The following is a 17,843-nucleotide window of genomic DNA, read 5'->3' as shown; positions in this document are numbered from 1 at the left end:
AGGTAGTTTTATATATATGAAACGAATGATGTTATGAACATTATTACTACCTCAGGTTTTGTGAATAAACCTACTGTAAAGGAGAAAATTAGATCTAGCTTCAAAGGATCCTTGGATGGCTTGAAAGTTCTTGAAGTAGAATCATGACACGAAAACAAGTTCAAGTAAGATTTTTACTCGAAATAAGATTGTTAAAGTTATAGAAATTGAATCAAAGTTTCAATATGAGTATTACCTTGTATTAGAAAGATATCTTACTATAAATAAGAAAGATTTCTTGAGGTTAGATGATCACTCAAAGTGGATTTGCAAGATTGGAAGTAAGCTAGCAAACTTGGAAGTGTTGTTGGTGTGTTCTTGAGTAGTTGTTTTATAACTTGGTTTATGTATGGATTTATGAACTAGATTGAGCTAGATTTTGTTGAAGATGATTAAGAACACTTAGAACAAAGGAAGAACACTTTAGAGAGAGTAATTTGATTCCAGAAAATTGAAATGGAAGTGTGTTTGTGATGCCCCTAATTCACGTGAACTTAAGGTGTCAATATAGTCTTCATTATTTTGTAATCTTATGAGATATTTCATACTAGATGTTAAATGATGGTTTCCACATGTTTAGGTGACTCACATGGGCTGCTAAGAGCTGATAATTAGAGTGTATATACCAATAGTACATACATATAGAAGCTGTTTATTGTACGAGTACGAATACGGGTGTATACGAGTAAAATTGTTGATGAAAAAGAATGAGGATGTAATTGTAAGCATTTTTGTTAAGTAGAAGCACTTTGATAAGTGTCTTGAAGTCTTTCAAAAGTGTATGAATACATATTAAAACACAACATGTAAATACATTTTAACTGAGTCGTTAAGTCATCGTTAGTCGTTACATGTAAGTGTTGTTTTGAAACCTTTAAGTTAACGATCTTGTTAAATGTTGTTAACCCATTGTTTATTATATCTAATGAGATATTAAATTATTACATTATCATGGTATCATGATGTATTAATATATCTTAATATGATATATATACATTAAATGTCGTTACAATGATAATCGTTACATATATGTCTCGTTTCGAAATCCTTAAGTTAGTAGTCTTGTTTTTACATATGTAGTTCATTGTTAATATACTTAATGATATATTTACTTATCATAATATCATGTTAACTATATATATATATATATATATATATATCCATATGTATGTCATCATATAGTTTTTACAAATATTAACGTTCGTGAATCACCGGTCAACTTGGGTGGTCAATTGTCTATATGAAACCTATTTTAATTAATCAAGTCTTAACAAGTTTGATTGCTTAACATGTTGGAAACACTTAATCATGTACATATCAATTTCATTTAATATATATAAACATGGAAAAGTTCGGGTCACTACAAAAATAACTTGGTAATCCCTTTCAAAGTAGCAAATTTTGTCACAGCTCCAACAAGACAACTTCAACTTTTCCGCCAGAGTAACTCTATTATAACCCTGATATATACGATTACCCTTTCCATCATTATTACCGGGAACCTTTTATATTCCGCCACATTAGCAGTAAACTTACCAACAACTTCATTGATCTTTGACTTTTCGAAAAATCATTATATTCATTGAAACCCTATCATGTACTCATCTACATCTTGTAATAATAATTTCCATACCAACTACCGGAAATTAGCAATCAGTATTTCGAATCTCGTAGTGTTTCTACATCAACAGTTATATGTATACATATAACATTTATCACTTAGAATTATGATTTTCTATTCTGAAATTTTGAAAAGCACCCAGTCTACGAATCAATATTCTGAATTCTGAAAAAGCTGAATGAAGCAGCAAAAACTGTACACGACCTTAACAGTCAAAGGTATAAAGATAAAGAATAAGTGTGTTGGCAAAGCTCAGAAAAGTTGGAACTGGAAAACGGATTAAGCAAACCATGAAGGAGGCTGTAAATAAATCATAAAGACTAAATCTGCCTTCAAAGAATCCAAATAATTCAGTGTCTGCTGAAGTCTATAGCGAATACCTTGCTCCTTACTCTAAACTCTTGCGAACAATATTCTTCATCATTCTCTGATATTAAAAATTTTAAGATATCAACGTATCTTTCATAATAAACATCCTCAATATTTCTGAAGATATTTTCATAAATATTTATGTTCAATATTATTTAACTCCGCGCTATCTGTGTTGAATCATAAAAGAAACTGTTTTAGTTTCTAAAATTCTGAAAAATTCGAATTTGAGTTATGGATGTTTTGAAGTAGTTTTAGGAACTGAAGCATGAGTTAGTATAATATAATGACACTTGATCAACGTGATTATATTACAGTAAGACATGATGAGTTTCTAATAGAACGTGATGATTCACAGATCATAACGTCATCATGTGCCATGTTACACGACTCTTACATTCTATCTAATATATAAACATATCAAGAACATAATTTCTTGATAATTCTATCTTTTCTCTTGAATTTTGGTAATTTAACCAATCAAGATAGTGTTATTACAATTTCTCTCTTAGAACATTCGTCATGTTCATTCGAAACTCCATACCTATAAATTCTGGACAATTACTTGCGAAGAGAAAACAAAAGCATGAAGCTCCGAAATAGAAATGGGAGTATAAATCACAGCAAATAGGAGAGAGCATTAACTGTAGATGTCAATGATTATAGAAAGACAGAAGCAGGGATTCTGAAATATAAGGGAAAAATATAAAGCCTGACAACAATTACAAACCGTGTATATCAATACGTATTGCAACGTAAAGACACGGGAGAATTAAAAACACTATAACTCCAAGGTAATAATAGAAGAAAATAAATTTCTCCGGCGGTAGATGAAAAAGAAGAATGACAGATACAAAGGTCAGGAATATATCCAAAATTAGAACCGGATGGAGCATATTGACAAATGCATTAAAGTATGAATTGAGAGAGAAAAGAATAGAAGGTATGAGCTGTGAAAATAAGGAAACGAAGTGAGTGGATTTATAGTGAAATATCAGACAGGGCAATCGATGCAGATTATCGCATGTAATTATAGAAATCCTAATTTCCTCATTTACCGAAGAATCAGATTTTATAGATTTCGAAGATTTCTTTGAAATCCCTTGAATTCCGGAATTCAAACGTGACTACGTCAAAAGTTATGACGAATCTCAATTTCCTCATTTCAATATTTTGTGATAGCTTCACTCGTACTCTTCACAAAAATCAAATTGTTTTATCTATAGTACTCACTGTTGATAAAACTCTAATTTCCAACTCATATGAGTCATGAAAACATACCTATTGTCAGTCATGACGATTCCAATCAAATTTCGGGACAAAATTTCTTTAACGGGTAGGTACTGTGATGACCCAGAAATTTCTGACCAAATTTAAACTTAATCTTTGTATAATTCCGACACGATAAGTAAAGTCTGTAATGTTGAGTCTCAAAAATTTTGAACTGTTTTCAAAAATGTTGAGTCTCAAAAATATTAAATATAGTTGTTATAATAATATTGTTATTACTTGTAATATTAATATCAATACTAGTGTTATTAATATTATTATTTTAAAAAAATTTAATATATAGATATGAAATTTGATATTATTATTATTACTAATATTATTATCAATACTAATATAATTAGTATTATTATTATAATTATCATTAATAATATTATTATCAATTTCATTAAAATTTTAATATTGTGACTTATTATTGTTACTCTTATTATTATTATTGTGACTTATTATTATTATTATTATTATTATTATTATTATTATTATTATTATTATTATTAATTGTATTTAGATTATTATTAACATAATTATAATTATTAATTATTAATAATAATTATATACAATCACTTGTACGATTTTTATTTTTTTAGATTCAATTCAGTTACACATAACTATCAAACTTTATTTCAATTTGTTTTTTTGTCTGCAATTAGTACAATCGAATCCAATTAGTCAAGAGCAAACAAAAAATTAGTACAAATCAAAACCAATTCTTCTGCCTGAGTGAACATTGTTTTGTCGATTCAATTATGTTCTAAAACCCAATCGATTTCAGTTGTATGTTATATCAATTGACTTTACATTATCATTTATCAATCCCAAAAACCCTTTACAGCTTTTGATATCGGGCAAAAAGTCACATTTTTATCCCTAAATTAAGCCCTAGAACAATAAAGATTTAAACTTTGTCAGAAAAATTATCGCTTTTTTGGTTGATTTTGTACATTAAGTAATTACGAAGGCGATGCAAAAAGAATCAAGTAAAACGGAGCTAAAACGAAGATTCTAGAGCGAAAACGGTGAAAGACAAGAAATCAAGTTACGTTCCAGTGAATCAAGGCTGACCAGGCCCAAAAACGGCCTGCCAAATGGCTTGCCAGTATGGCAAATGGCCTGCCAAATGGTCAGGCAAACGGGCTTGATAAACGGCTTGCCTTGCAAACGGCTTGCCAAATACAGCCTGCCAAACGGCTTGCCAGCCGTTTGCAGGCAAAAATGGAGTCTATTTAAAGGGCACTCTCCATCCATTCCAAGACACACTCAATTTGTAATTCATTTCATATTTTCAAGCTTTTAGTTAGTTTTTAGTAGTAGTTAGCTTAGCTTTTATTTTCAGGAGGATATCCCGGCAAGTCCCTGCGATCTCGGGCAGATTTCTTTGGCCTTTTCAGGTTTTTATCCGAAACGCTTGTCTTTTGTATTAAACATGTGTTCTTACTTTTTATGTTTAATAATGAATTCCGATATTGCCATGATAGCTTAATTAATCTGTATGTTGCCTTGATAGAAGTTTGGGTTAGCGTAATTATGTTAATTTAGTACGATTACTGTTATAATGCTGAACTAGGAAGTCTGATAGATTTGTATGCTAGCATCTTAAGGATTGACCAACCTAGGTTATGATCAGGACTTGTCCACCTATATGAAATTAGCTACTTCATAGTATTAAGACCCCTGGTTATACTGTATTTAAAGATTCTATGAACTCGGTATGGCCGGAGTTACCGAGAGGCATCTAATGCACTTTTAGGATACGGAACTTAGGTATTGAGACATGAATGACCTAGTATACCTATTGACTGTTCCGAAGAGACCTCTTAGGAGCTGTTAAGATCTAGTTAGTGCCTTTACTGTATGACCCAAGCCTATTGCATGTTCTTGTCTGATTGTTGCCCTAGGTCTTAGTCATATCAACTGTTTAGGTATTCATTAGGTTTCTATCTGCTTTACTATCAGTATATTAACTGTGATGCTGTATAATGTTTGATTTGTTGTGATCTCATTAGTATGATGGAATGGTTATTATTTTTCATTTAAGGTTTTGCCAACTTAAATCGACGGAATCCTTCCGTTTATGATCAGTGTTCAATCAACACGGCACGTTGTTATTCAGTTACCTAAACTGATAACGATGGTTAGGATTAGAGCTTAACTCACTAACCAACCTAGTACTTTACTGAGGATAACCTCCGAGGTATTGTTACTTTTCAATTATACGACCAAGTGACATACTTCTCGCTGCTCAAAGAGAACTCCGAGAGTTCAGAGACAAGTAGGTCTGTATAATTGGCTCAGCCAACCAGATCTACATCATTCCAAGCATAGTCTTAACATAAGCATAATTACCTTTCCCTAACCCAACATTGATATTGATGATGTAGCGGGGGTGTACGAAATAGTATTAATTTTTACTACAAAATGCGACGAAATATTACACAAGTTTTATTTATTTATTTATCGAGTGGATATACCTAAACCTTGCTACAACACTTATAGGCAGTGTACCTAATCGTAGAGTAGTGTAGTTTTTAGTAAGTCCGGTTCGTTCCACAGGGAGCTGGTGAAGTTAACGCTATATTATTAAGTTTATTTGTAAAAATATATATATAAATAAGTAGTAGTATTATTATAAAATGGGGGTTTTACCGTTTAATGACCGGTTTGTCGATTTTAAGCGTAAAAATAAATGACAAAAATTAAAGTGCGTAAAATAAATTGCGATAAATAAAATGACAGAAAATAAAATGACAGAAAATAAAAGTGCGATGAAAAATACAATAAAACAATTATGCTTATTTAAACTTCCGTAACCATGATGTTTGACTTTTTGATTTTAATTTATTACCATGGGTTAATTGTCCTTTGTCCTGGTTTATTTGATACGTCTATCTGGTTTTTGTCCATAATAGTCCATCGGTCATAAATATAAAGTGCGAGTATCCTCGTCAAATTACCCTTATACCCGAAGTCAAATATTCCAACTGATTAAGGATTTAAACTGTGACGCAGTTATCACTTCTGTCAACAATTACACCAGTTATCACTGTATGTAATCCACCCCTGTTTTAATTAGTTTATGAATATTAATTCATCCACTTGATCAGAATGAATAATCAATTACCCAACCCAATTGATTAATTAAATGATTATAACAGATTCCATATGAACGTCACTAAATAGGACAACCATAATCATTATTAATTATTAGGTTAATTAATTTGAAGATAGGTTCGACAGACTCCAATGAGTTGTCACTCAATTAGACAATACCCCCCATCTATTAATAGTCAATAGTTCAATTTCCACAAGTGTCGGTCTTTTGCCCAAACCCCAATTATGGTACAAAGCCCAATAACCCCTTCTTAATATTTTAGCCCAACATCACGATTACTTCGGCTCAAATAAGCATAATAATAACTTAGTTACGATACATTAATGTAAAAAGGTTGAACATAACTTACAATGATTAAAAATAGCGTAGCGTTACACGGACAGAATTTCGACTTACACACTCAAACGATCTCTATCATAAATCTTATTATTATCATAATTTAAAATTAAAATTAAGATTATTGTTATATCTGATTACATTAACATTATGATAGAGAATTATAAATATAGATATTGATATTTGATATAGAAAAGTAAGAAAAAGATAGAAAAATTGATCGAAAAAAAAGTCGTCCTCTATCGATCGTAATACATCGCTTTTATAGCGAAATTAGAATTGAAATTTTCATTTACGACCCCTGAACTATGCTCAATTAACAACTTTTTATTATTTAATATTATTCTTATTATGAATTATTTAAATATTATATTTTATTCTTGTGCATAGTTGACTCGTAATTTTTACACCGTTGCGTCGAGCGCTGAAAGTTGGTTCATGCCTCGGTTCTGGATTTTCGAACGCCCTTTCGTACAATTTTATATCATGTACTTTGCGTTTTGTAACTTGTACTCTTGTCATTTTTAGACGTTCTTCATCAATAATTTGAACCTTTTTGATTGTATCTTGTACTTTTGAGCTTTTTGGACCTTTGCGTCTTCAAATCTTCGTTTTCGCCTTTTGTCTTCGCACTTATTTAAAATAAACGAATATTACTCGAAAATGGAACAATTGCAACTAAAATCTTGTCTTTCTTGGGGGATTTTGCTATGAAATATATGTTCCTTTTTAGCCTTATCAATATCCCCACACTTGAGCGTTGCTTGTCCTCAAGCAATACAGTCTTGAAATAATATAATACATCACACGAATCACTTCTTTATTCTTCACACTTTGTACATCAGTGATTTTGATAGAGTGGTATAAACAATGATATTAACAATAGAACCATGGTTAAAGGTGGGTGTGTCATCCACAGTTGCCTTGGGTTTAGGTCAACGACACTTGCAATCAAATAGCCGATTTACTTTCGGTTTCCAAAGCAAAGTGCACATTTGAAAGGCGGTTTACAGTCCCACATGACTATAAAAATGTAGATCTTTAGGAAATTGGATCTTTATGAAAACATTTGATCTTTTAAAAATTCAAGCTAGATTTTACCCTAGACAAGTTTTCTGATCTGACCCACCATCGGTGTTGCAAAATATATTTGTGGATCAATATTTTGGCTAAAAACATTTAGGTTCGTATAATCCACTGCTATCCCGGTATCGGAAAGCACACATCCAGTTTACTTGTTCCGTATATTACCTTTCGATAAACTACCGTCCGGTTGTAAAGGAAAGCGATGAACAAGAAACTGTTAAAGCAATGTCCAGTGACATGCAGATGATTATGGTCTTTTTAACGTGTCGGATGCTAGTACTATCCTTGGTAGGAGCAATAGTAAAGATCATCCTATAATTTTTCGGTCTGGCACAAGGTCCTGTCTCCGACCATGCTATGCAACCACCGTTCTTACGGTTGACACCCGATTTTGTTCAGGTGACCTAATGAATTCCAGGTGAATTCCTAGGATTTTACGTTCAATGGTAATGAACGCATTGAAAATGGGTTTTCAAAAAACAAATCGGTTTGTATTTTTGATCAAAATATTTTCTCGTTCAAGCTCGAGTTTAGATATCATTGAATTTCATGAGTTTGAATTCTCAATCTTTTAGGTCAATCTCTAGGATTGAGTAATATCAGTCTTAAAAGCTGATTTTTAATCTTTAAGGAGATTATCCTTTCTGGGGATCTGATTCATTAGTCTTATCAAGCTAATTTGCACGGTGCCCCCCCATTGTACGAGATAAATCCTTCTCATGGTTAGGATAAATCTGACCACTTGGCGACCCTGTTTGATGCTGAGGTCCGTGGATTTCCAGCCGATTTTAGTGATGACTTTTCTAGATTTTTCGTCAACCTACAGCTGGTCTGGACGATAACTTCTTGACCTAAATCAAAAAGCGCGTTTCTTTTTCGGAAGACTTTACTTCCTTTTAATGATGGAATTGATTCATCGTGTAGATCCATCTTTCTTACAGTAAATCGGGTAAAACTGATTAAAATCGTCCAAAACAAAAGTACCTGCAATAACTTTATAGAAACATGTGATAGATAGTTTTTAATTGAATAACTTGGTACATTCTCCCCACACTTAGTTTCTTTCTTTGCTTTTTTTATTCTCCTTTATTCCATTTTAAATGAATTCAATCGTTTTAGGGTGTTTCTCAATTTATGTCCTTTTCGAGGTAACGATAATTTCGGTATTATCACCTACTTTTCACCGTTCATAAATATGTATAAACATGATTTTGACTTCATTTAATTGAAAATTTTTCAAATTTTCACAAAATTTGACAAATAAACCAAGTATAAACCTGAGAGAATTTATAACCCTTCCCCACACTTAAGATCATGCAATGCCCTCATTTGCATGAAATCAGACTATAATTTAAATTCATGAGGGTGATTAGCGTAGAAAAGTGATTAAAAATACCGAGTTTGTAATTACAAAGCTCGTCGAATGATAGATGGCACCTCATCGTTCATTCCTTCATTTGTTATATCATATTTGTTGTTTTGCGTCTTGTCGTCAAAATTAGTACCTTTTGCTGAACTTTAATGATAGTCTTTGAAAGTGCATTGTTTTACCTTGTTTTGTACATAAGATAAAATACAAACATATATATATTTTTGAAGTTTGGTTTATAACCCCACTTTTCAAAAATTTATAAAGTATAATATTTTTGGCATACTTTAAATCAATAAAATTAAAAATAATGATAACAAAATTTGTCGCCCCGCCCTCGGGTAAAGTAATTTCGGCTTAATGACCTAGTCTTCAACTCACGACGAATTTTAGAAATCATTTTTTCAACTTAATGAATTAAAGTAAATTTTGTTTTTAAAAACTTAAATTAAAATGCATATTAATTTAATATAAAACCTACAAAACAAAAAAAATTCAGAATGGAGGGAGAAAACTAGTTCTTTAGTGTCTGCTAGCGGAAAAGACCAATCGGATTCCATTCTCGGAACTACACGAGAACAGAACAATTAACTCTAGACAGCATTTTCTTTTTAGAACATTTAAATCTCCCCACACTTAGGTAGCTGTGGTGTCGAAATTGTGATTAACTTCATCGTCAATTTCTCTTGGTCCATAATCAACTTGCATATCTGTGACTTTTTCTTTAAGCCATTGGTCGGATTCATGTGTTATATCCACAATTTCAACTAGCTTTGCCTTTTCTTTAGGCGATAGATTGGATACTAACCGGTTACATAACTTAAAGTTCCCCTTGGTTTTAGCATCGCGAATCCGTTTAATAAGTTTCTTCATTGAACTATTAATAACGGGATCATTTAATTTCGTATCAACAACGGGGTTCTTTGTTATCATGTCATCATTAGGTGTTACTTCATTTTCCCCACACTTAGGCGTTTCATTATTGCTAAGTATTACCGTTGGAGTTGGTAAAACAACATGGTTCTTACCAATCGTTTTTGCTGGTTCAACGGTTTTGGTTGGTGGAGATTTAGACTTTCGAATCATAAAGGTGATCGATTTGTCACCACTACTAAGTGTCATTCTTCCATTTCCTACATCAAATAACGCCTTGGTGGACGCTAAGAATGGCCGACCTAAAATTAGAGGAATGTTTGGGTCCTCTTCTATGTCAATGACAATAAATTCGACTGGAAAGGTTAAATTGCCTACTTGAACGGGTAGGTTGTCAACAATTCCAACTGGGTGTTTAATGGTTTGATCAAAGAGTCGAACACTCATATCCGTTGGACTTAACTTACCTACTCCTAATCTCTTATATAATGAAAGAGGCATAACACTTACACTTGCACCTAAATCTGCTAGTGCATCATAAATGACACAATCACTAAGTAGACAAGGAACAATAAATTCACCCGGATCACCTATCCTAGGAGGAGGTTTTGGTGGAACTGTCTTCACCGGGTTTATCTTTACGGTTTTTGTTTCTTGTACTTTCTTATTCTTTTTCTTCTTCTTCTTTCCAGAGGTATCACAATCTTTATTACCTATTACTTGCTCATACTCAACTCCTTTTCTTGGAAACGGGATGAGTGGTCTGTATGGTGCCACCACTGGCTTTACATACTCGGGTGGTGGTGGTGGTGTAACTTCTTCATTTTTACTTACATCTAAAACCTTCCCATCTTCTGATGCTGGTTTTTCAGAATTTGTTGAAACCATATTAACATTCTCATTCCGAGGATTTACTTCAGGATTACTCGGTAGCTTTCCTTGTTCCCTCTCACTCATCATGCTAGCAAGAGTACCTACGTGTTTTTCTAGATTCAAAATGGAAGCTTGTTGAGTTCTTAATGACTGATCAAACCTCTCATTCGTTTGGGTTTGAGATGTAATAAATTGTGTTTGAGATTCAACTAGCTTTGCCATCATTTCTTCTATATTTGGCTTTTTCTCTTCGGTTTGTTGTGGTGGTTTATATAAGCTAGGTCTTTGTTGATTGAAAGTGTTGTTTTGAGTCGGTTGGTTATTCGGACCTTGTTGGTTGTACCAGTTATTTTCGGGTCCTTTTGGATTGTAAAGAATGTTTTGATTTCGATTGAAGTTTAGCTTTGGCAGTTGATAATTATTTTGATAATTATTTCCAGGCCTTTGGTTCATATAGGAAACATTCTCTCGTTGTTCCAATGTTGGTTCAATGTGACAATCTTTCAATAAGTGTGGTCCACCGCATAGCTCACAACTGATTCGTATTGCGTGAATATCTTTATTCATCTTTTCCATTCGTCTTTCGAAAGCATCTATTTTTGCAGAAACGGAATCAAAGTCATAGCTAGAATCGGCTCTAGCCACTTTAGATGAACGATAAATATCTTTTTCTTGGTGCCACTCATGTGAGTGGGATGCTGTGTTATCAATAATTTTATAAGCTTCAGTTGCGGTTTTCTTCATAATGGATCCACCAGCGGTTATGTCGATGTCTTTTCGTGTGGCGATGTCTACGCCTTTATAGAAGATTTGTACTATTTGAAAAGTATCTAATCCGTGTTGAGGACATCCTCTCAACATCCTTCCGAATCTTGTCCACGCCTCATATAATGTTTCATTTGGATTTTGCGCGAACGTAACAATTTCTCCCTGAAGTCTCACGACTTTGGATGCCGGAAAGAATTGTTTAAGAAAATTTTCAACTAAAACATCCCATGTGTCAATCGCCCCTTCAGGTAACGATTCTAACCAATCTTTGGCTTCTCCCTTTAAAGTCCAGGGAAATAACATGAGATAGATTTGTTCGTCTTCAACTTCTCGGATTTTAAATAGTGTGCAGATCCTATTAAAGGTACGTAGATGTTCATTAGGATCTTCCTTTGGCGCACCACTAAATTGGCATTGATTAGTCACCATGTGTAGAATTTGTCCTTTGATTTCATAATCTGGTGCATTAATGTCTGGATGAGTAATTGCGTGACCTTGGCCAGTGCGTTTAGCTCTCATTCGGTCTTCCATACTTAGAGGTTCTAGATTTTCCATGATTGGAAGTGTTGTATCTGAATCACTAGAGGTTTCTGATTTAATGGTTTCTTCCTCAACAATCTCTGTTTGAATGATTGGTAGTTCCGGAGGAATAATTAATGGATCAGGGTCTCGGAATTGTCCCTGAGTATTCTCCGGATTCTCAATTGTGATATTGGTTTCAAAAACTGGATTATCGGAAATTTGAGTTGAAGTACTCGGTCGACTTGATGACGAGTCTAAAGAAAAATCAACGACAGCTATATTTGTTAAATGTCTTGATCTAGTTACAGGTGGTGAACGTACAAAAGGTGGTGAACGTCTTGCTCGGTGCATTCACAGAATATCCTATTAGTTATAAAAATAATAAGAAAAACTTATATAAGCTATCCAATTAATAGACTTTTCTGATTTTGCCCACGTTTCGAATAGCCAAAAGATGCAGCAGAGGGGCAGGATTCGTTTGGTCTCAATATAATTGAGGACTGTTTGGCTCCAATAACCCGGTCCACGTACAAATCCAACTATTACTACGAACCAGAAAAATGTCAACGTCTATTAACTTAACCACTTAGATAATTTTCCTTTTCGTTTAAGAAATATTAGATAAGAAGTAGATAAAATTCTATGTCCTATAACTAGAATGACGAGAAATAAGGAAGAAATAGATTGCGCGTCGAAAAGTGTCGAAAAATGAAAAAGACGAAGAGTGGTTTGTAAACACGCGGTTAATCTAACCTTATAACTATCACTATCTTAAAATTAAAACTACAAATAGAGATTACTAATTGGAATTGTAATTGATACATAGGTAAAAGGCATCGAAAAATAAAAATAAGAAAATAACTATGGCAAAACTAAACTTAATACTAAAAGTTGCGACTATAGTCTAAAAATCTAAAGGTAATAAAACTAAAAAAACATTTTTTTTTATAGACAAAATCTTAAAAAAAATATATTTTTTTTTAATAATTTTTTTTTTTACGTTTTTTTTTTTTTTTTACGTTTTTTTTTTTATTTTTACGTTTTTGTTTTTTTTTACGTTTTTTTTTGTTTTTTTTTTTTTACAAATATAAATTAAAAATATAGCGTTTTAGTGCTCCCCGGCAGCGGCGCCAAAAACTTGATGATGTAGCGGGGGTGTACGAAATAGTATTAATTTTTACTACAAAATGCGACGAAATATTACACAAGTTTTATTTATTTATTTATCGAGTGGATATACCTAAACCTTGCTACAACACTTATAGGCAGTGTACCTAATCGTAGAGTAGTGTAGTTTTTAGTAAGTCCGGTTCGTTCCACAGGGAGCTGGTGAAGTTAACGCTATATTATTAAGTTTATTTGTAAAAATATATATATAAATAAGTAGTAGTATTATTATAAAATGGGGGTTTTACCGTTTAATGACCGGTTTGTCGATTTTAAGCGTAAAAATAAATGACAAAAATTAAAGTGCGTAAAATAAATTGCGATAAATAAAATGACAGAAAATAAAATGACAGAAAATAAAAGTGCGATGAAAAATACAATAAAACAATTATGCTTATTTAAACTTCCGTAACCATGATGTTTGACTTTTTGATTTTAATTTATTACCATGGGTTAATTGTCCTTTGTCCTGGTTTATTTGATACGTCTATCTGGTTTTTGTCCATAATAGTCCATCGGTCATAAATATAAAGTGCGAGTATCCTCGTCAAATTACCCTTATACCCGAAGTCAAATATTCCAACTGATTAAGGATTTAAACTGTGACGCAGTTATCACTTCTGTCAACAATTACACCAGTTATCACTGTATGTAATCCACCCCTGTTTTAATTAGTTTATGAATATTAATTCATCCACTTGATCAGAATGAATAATCAATTACCCAACCCAATTGATTAATTAAATGATTATAACAGATTCCATATGAACGTCACTAAATAGGACAACCATAATCATTATTAATTATTAGGTTAATTAATTTGAAGATAGGTTCGACAGACTCCAATGAGTTGTCACTCAATTAGACAATACCCCCCCATCTATTAATAGTCAATAGTTCAATTTCCACAAGTGTCGGTCTTTTGCCCAAACCCCAATTATGGTACAAAGCCCAATAACCCCTTCTTAATATTTTAGCCCAACATCACGATTACTTCGGCTCAAATAAGCATAATAATAACTTAGTTACGATACATTAATGTAAAAAGGTTGAACATAACTTACAATGATTAAAAATAGCGTAGCGTTACACGGACAGAATTTCGACTTACACACTCAAACGATCTCTATCATAAATCTTATTATTATCATAATTTAAAATTAAAATTAAGATTATTGTTATATCTGATTACATTAACATTATGATAGAGAATTATAAATATAGATATTGATATTTGATATAGAAAAGTAAGAAAAAGATAGAAAAATTGATCGAAAAAAAAGTCGTCCTCTATCGATCGTAATACATCGCTTTTATAGCGAAATTAGAATTGAAATTTTCATTTACGACCCCTGAACTATGCTCAATTAACAACTTTTTATTATTTAATATTATTCTTATTATGAATTATTTAAATATTATATTTTATTCTTGTGCATAGTTGACTCGTAATTTTTACACCGTTGCGTCGAGCGCTGAAAGTTGGTTCATGCCTCGGTTCCGGATTTTCGAACGCCCTTTCGTACAATTTTATATCGTGTACTTTGCGTTTTGTAACTTGTACTCTTGTCATTTTTAGACGTTCTTCATCAATAATTTGAACCTTTTTGATTGTATCTTGTACTTTTGAGCTTTTTGGACCTTTGCATCTTCAAATCTTCGTTTTCGCCTTTTGTCTTCGCACTTATTTAAAATAAACGAATATTACTCGAAAATGGAACAATTGCAACTAAAATCTTGTCTTTCTTGGGGGATTTTGCTATGAAATATATGTTCCTTTTTAGCCTTATCAGATATCTTGGTCAACATTTCCCTGATCTGCATACTCCGGATATCCTTCTACTTTATTTACTTTTCTGCGTTTAGGACCTTTAGCTAAAATCAACTACTATCTTTTCTCCAGGTAATTTAACTAAAAGACAATTATCCACTTGATCTTCAATTCGTTAATCAGCATAAAAATACGACACTAGGTTAACTTACACCTTCCACAATTTAGAAAGTAAAAGTAAATTTAGGCCCCGCAAAATATAAATAAACAAAACCACTACGTGCTACCTTGATCAACCGAATTAGACATCCTGCGGCCTAACGACACCGTACGAATAAAATCATCTGTTTCGGCCATATCATTGTACTAACGAGTTTTCTGGCGCCGCTGTCGGGGATCGAATATTTTGATCGAGAAAGATTTTAAACATACAAAGTATTGTTTGGTGGTGTCTAAGAAAGACAATTATACACGGACTTGGTTGTTGAATTTTCCGAACAGTCTCCAATTATATTAGAACCAAAAGGATCCTGCCTCTCCGTAGTCGGCCTGGCCACCTCGATACAAGTAATCTGTGAGAAGTCCTATCAGTTAAGATATCCGATCTGGTTAGCGATCGAATTTCAAGAATAATTGTTTTTATTAAATTATCTATCCTTTTAGTAAATTAATATTTTCTAAAAGTTACTTTTAAGTCTTTAAAACAGAAAATCTAAAAAAAAAAAAATGGAACAACAAAAAACCTTTGCTTCTATGCATAAGTCATGCTTAGAGGAAAGAGGAGGACCAATCACCTTAGGAACCGAAGGAATTCCTGAAATTAGTTCACACATGATTAAACTAGTCAGTATGATCTGTAAATTTCAAGGATTACCGACTGACGATCCAAACTTTCATTTAAACAAATTTATCAGTCTGGTTGACTCTTTTAAGAAGGACGAAAACGAGAAAAAATTTTTAAAACTTCATCTATTTCAATATTCACTTTCTGCACACGCTTCAGCATGGTTTGACGAACTTAACCCGAATTCAATCCATACATGGGAGGATTTAGCCACTAAATTTCTAAAAAAAATTTATCCACCCTCCCTGCAAATCTGTTTAAGAAATGACATCACAAACTTTTCTCAAAAAGAAAATGAGTCATTGTGTCTAGCATGGAATAGAGTAAAGATGATGCTTAAAAGATGTCCGAATCATTCGTTAAGTCGGGCAGACATAATTTGTACGCTTTACAATGGTTTGACCAAGGATGATAAGTCTCTCCTAGACATGGCCTCGCAAGGCAATTTCATGTCCCGAACATCAGACGAAGCATGGAATCTCTTGGACACAATAGCCGCACAATAGGAAGATTGGAACAATGAAGCTGCTGAGAAGGATGACATCTTCGCTCATACGGTAAAAATGCTGGAAACCAGGTTACAAGATCTCACCCTCACTCTTCAAAATTTACCAATTCCTACTAGAACCAATCTAAGGTATCCTTACCCTAGATGGGCACACAAACAACAAAATAGCTCGGATCATCATATAATCTTCCTGTTGCACGAACCTACTCTCCACTCTAAGGAAATTTTAGTTGAATTTATGAAAAAGCAATACACGATAAACCTTCAAGTCATAGAATGCCAGAATAAGTTCGACACTTTGATAAAGACTTTTGAAGAACTAATCACTAATTTTCAGCTTACGCTTAAACGATTAACCACTAAAGTTGATATAGAGTGTAGTGAGTTTGATGCCCTAGTAATTACTAGAGGAGGGAAGGAAACAACTGTCAATACCCATACAAGATTTTTTCGATAAGGAACTTGTGTCAATTGACCCAGCTGTCAATCCACCGTAACCTATCTCTCCTAAGGCCCCAAAAATTATTCCGCGTGCCCGCATACCTTTCCCAGGTAGGTTTAGGAAGGAAAAACAAGAAGCGCAATTCGCTAAGTATTGGGATATTATTAAGAATTTGCATTTGAATGTACGAATAGTAGATGCTTTAGTAGAGATGCCAAACTGCGCTAAATTTTTCAAAGAACTGCTTTCAAACAAAGAGAGATTAAGAGAGATAGTTAGCTTGCCCTTAAGTGAAGAATGCTCGTTAGTGTTACAACATGGAATTCCCCCTAAGTTACAACATGGAATTCCCCCTAATCAGCTAAGATTCCTCGAGGAATAGCTGAGGATGTCGTAGTTAGAGTGGATAAGTTCTCATTTCCCATTGATTTCGTCATTATGGATATTGAGGGAGACACGAAGGTCCCACTCATTCTTTGCAGACCATTCCTGAATACTGCCAAGGCCTTAATTGATGTTCACTAGAAATTATTAAAGTTAAGGGTTGGAGGAGAAGAAATCACATTCAATGTTGATCGCCTCATGAACCATCCTAAGGAAGAAGTTGTGAATCTCTTTGATTCTTTTCAAGAACTCGTCAACGAATACTTGGAAGAGACTATGGCTACATGTAGTCAAGATAAAATTTCTAAGGATCTGTTTTTTACACCTCCTGAATGAAATCTCGACAACCATTCAGCCGTAAACCTTAGTCAACCCATATCTCCCCTCTCCGAGAGTAACTTTCTTGGCAAGACTATTAAAATAGCACCGCTAGGACAAGGCATTCATTTACCTATACTAAGGAGAAGACCGAATG

Source organism: Rutidosis leptorrhynchoides, chromosome 10 (assembly GCF_046630445.1).
Source record: "Rutidosis leptorrhynchoides isolate AG116_Rl617_1_P2 chromosome 10, CSIRO_AGI_Rlap_v1, whole genome shotgun sequence".
In the NCBI taxonomy this organism is placed as follows: domain Eukaryota; kingdom Viridiplantae; phylum Streptophyta; class Magnoliopsida; order Asterales; family Asteraceae; genus Rutidosis; species Rutidosis leptorrhynchoides.
Note: the sequence above shows the minus strand (reverse complement) of the source record.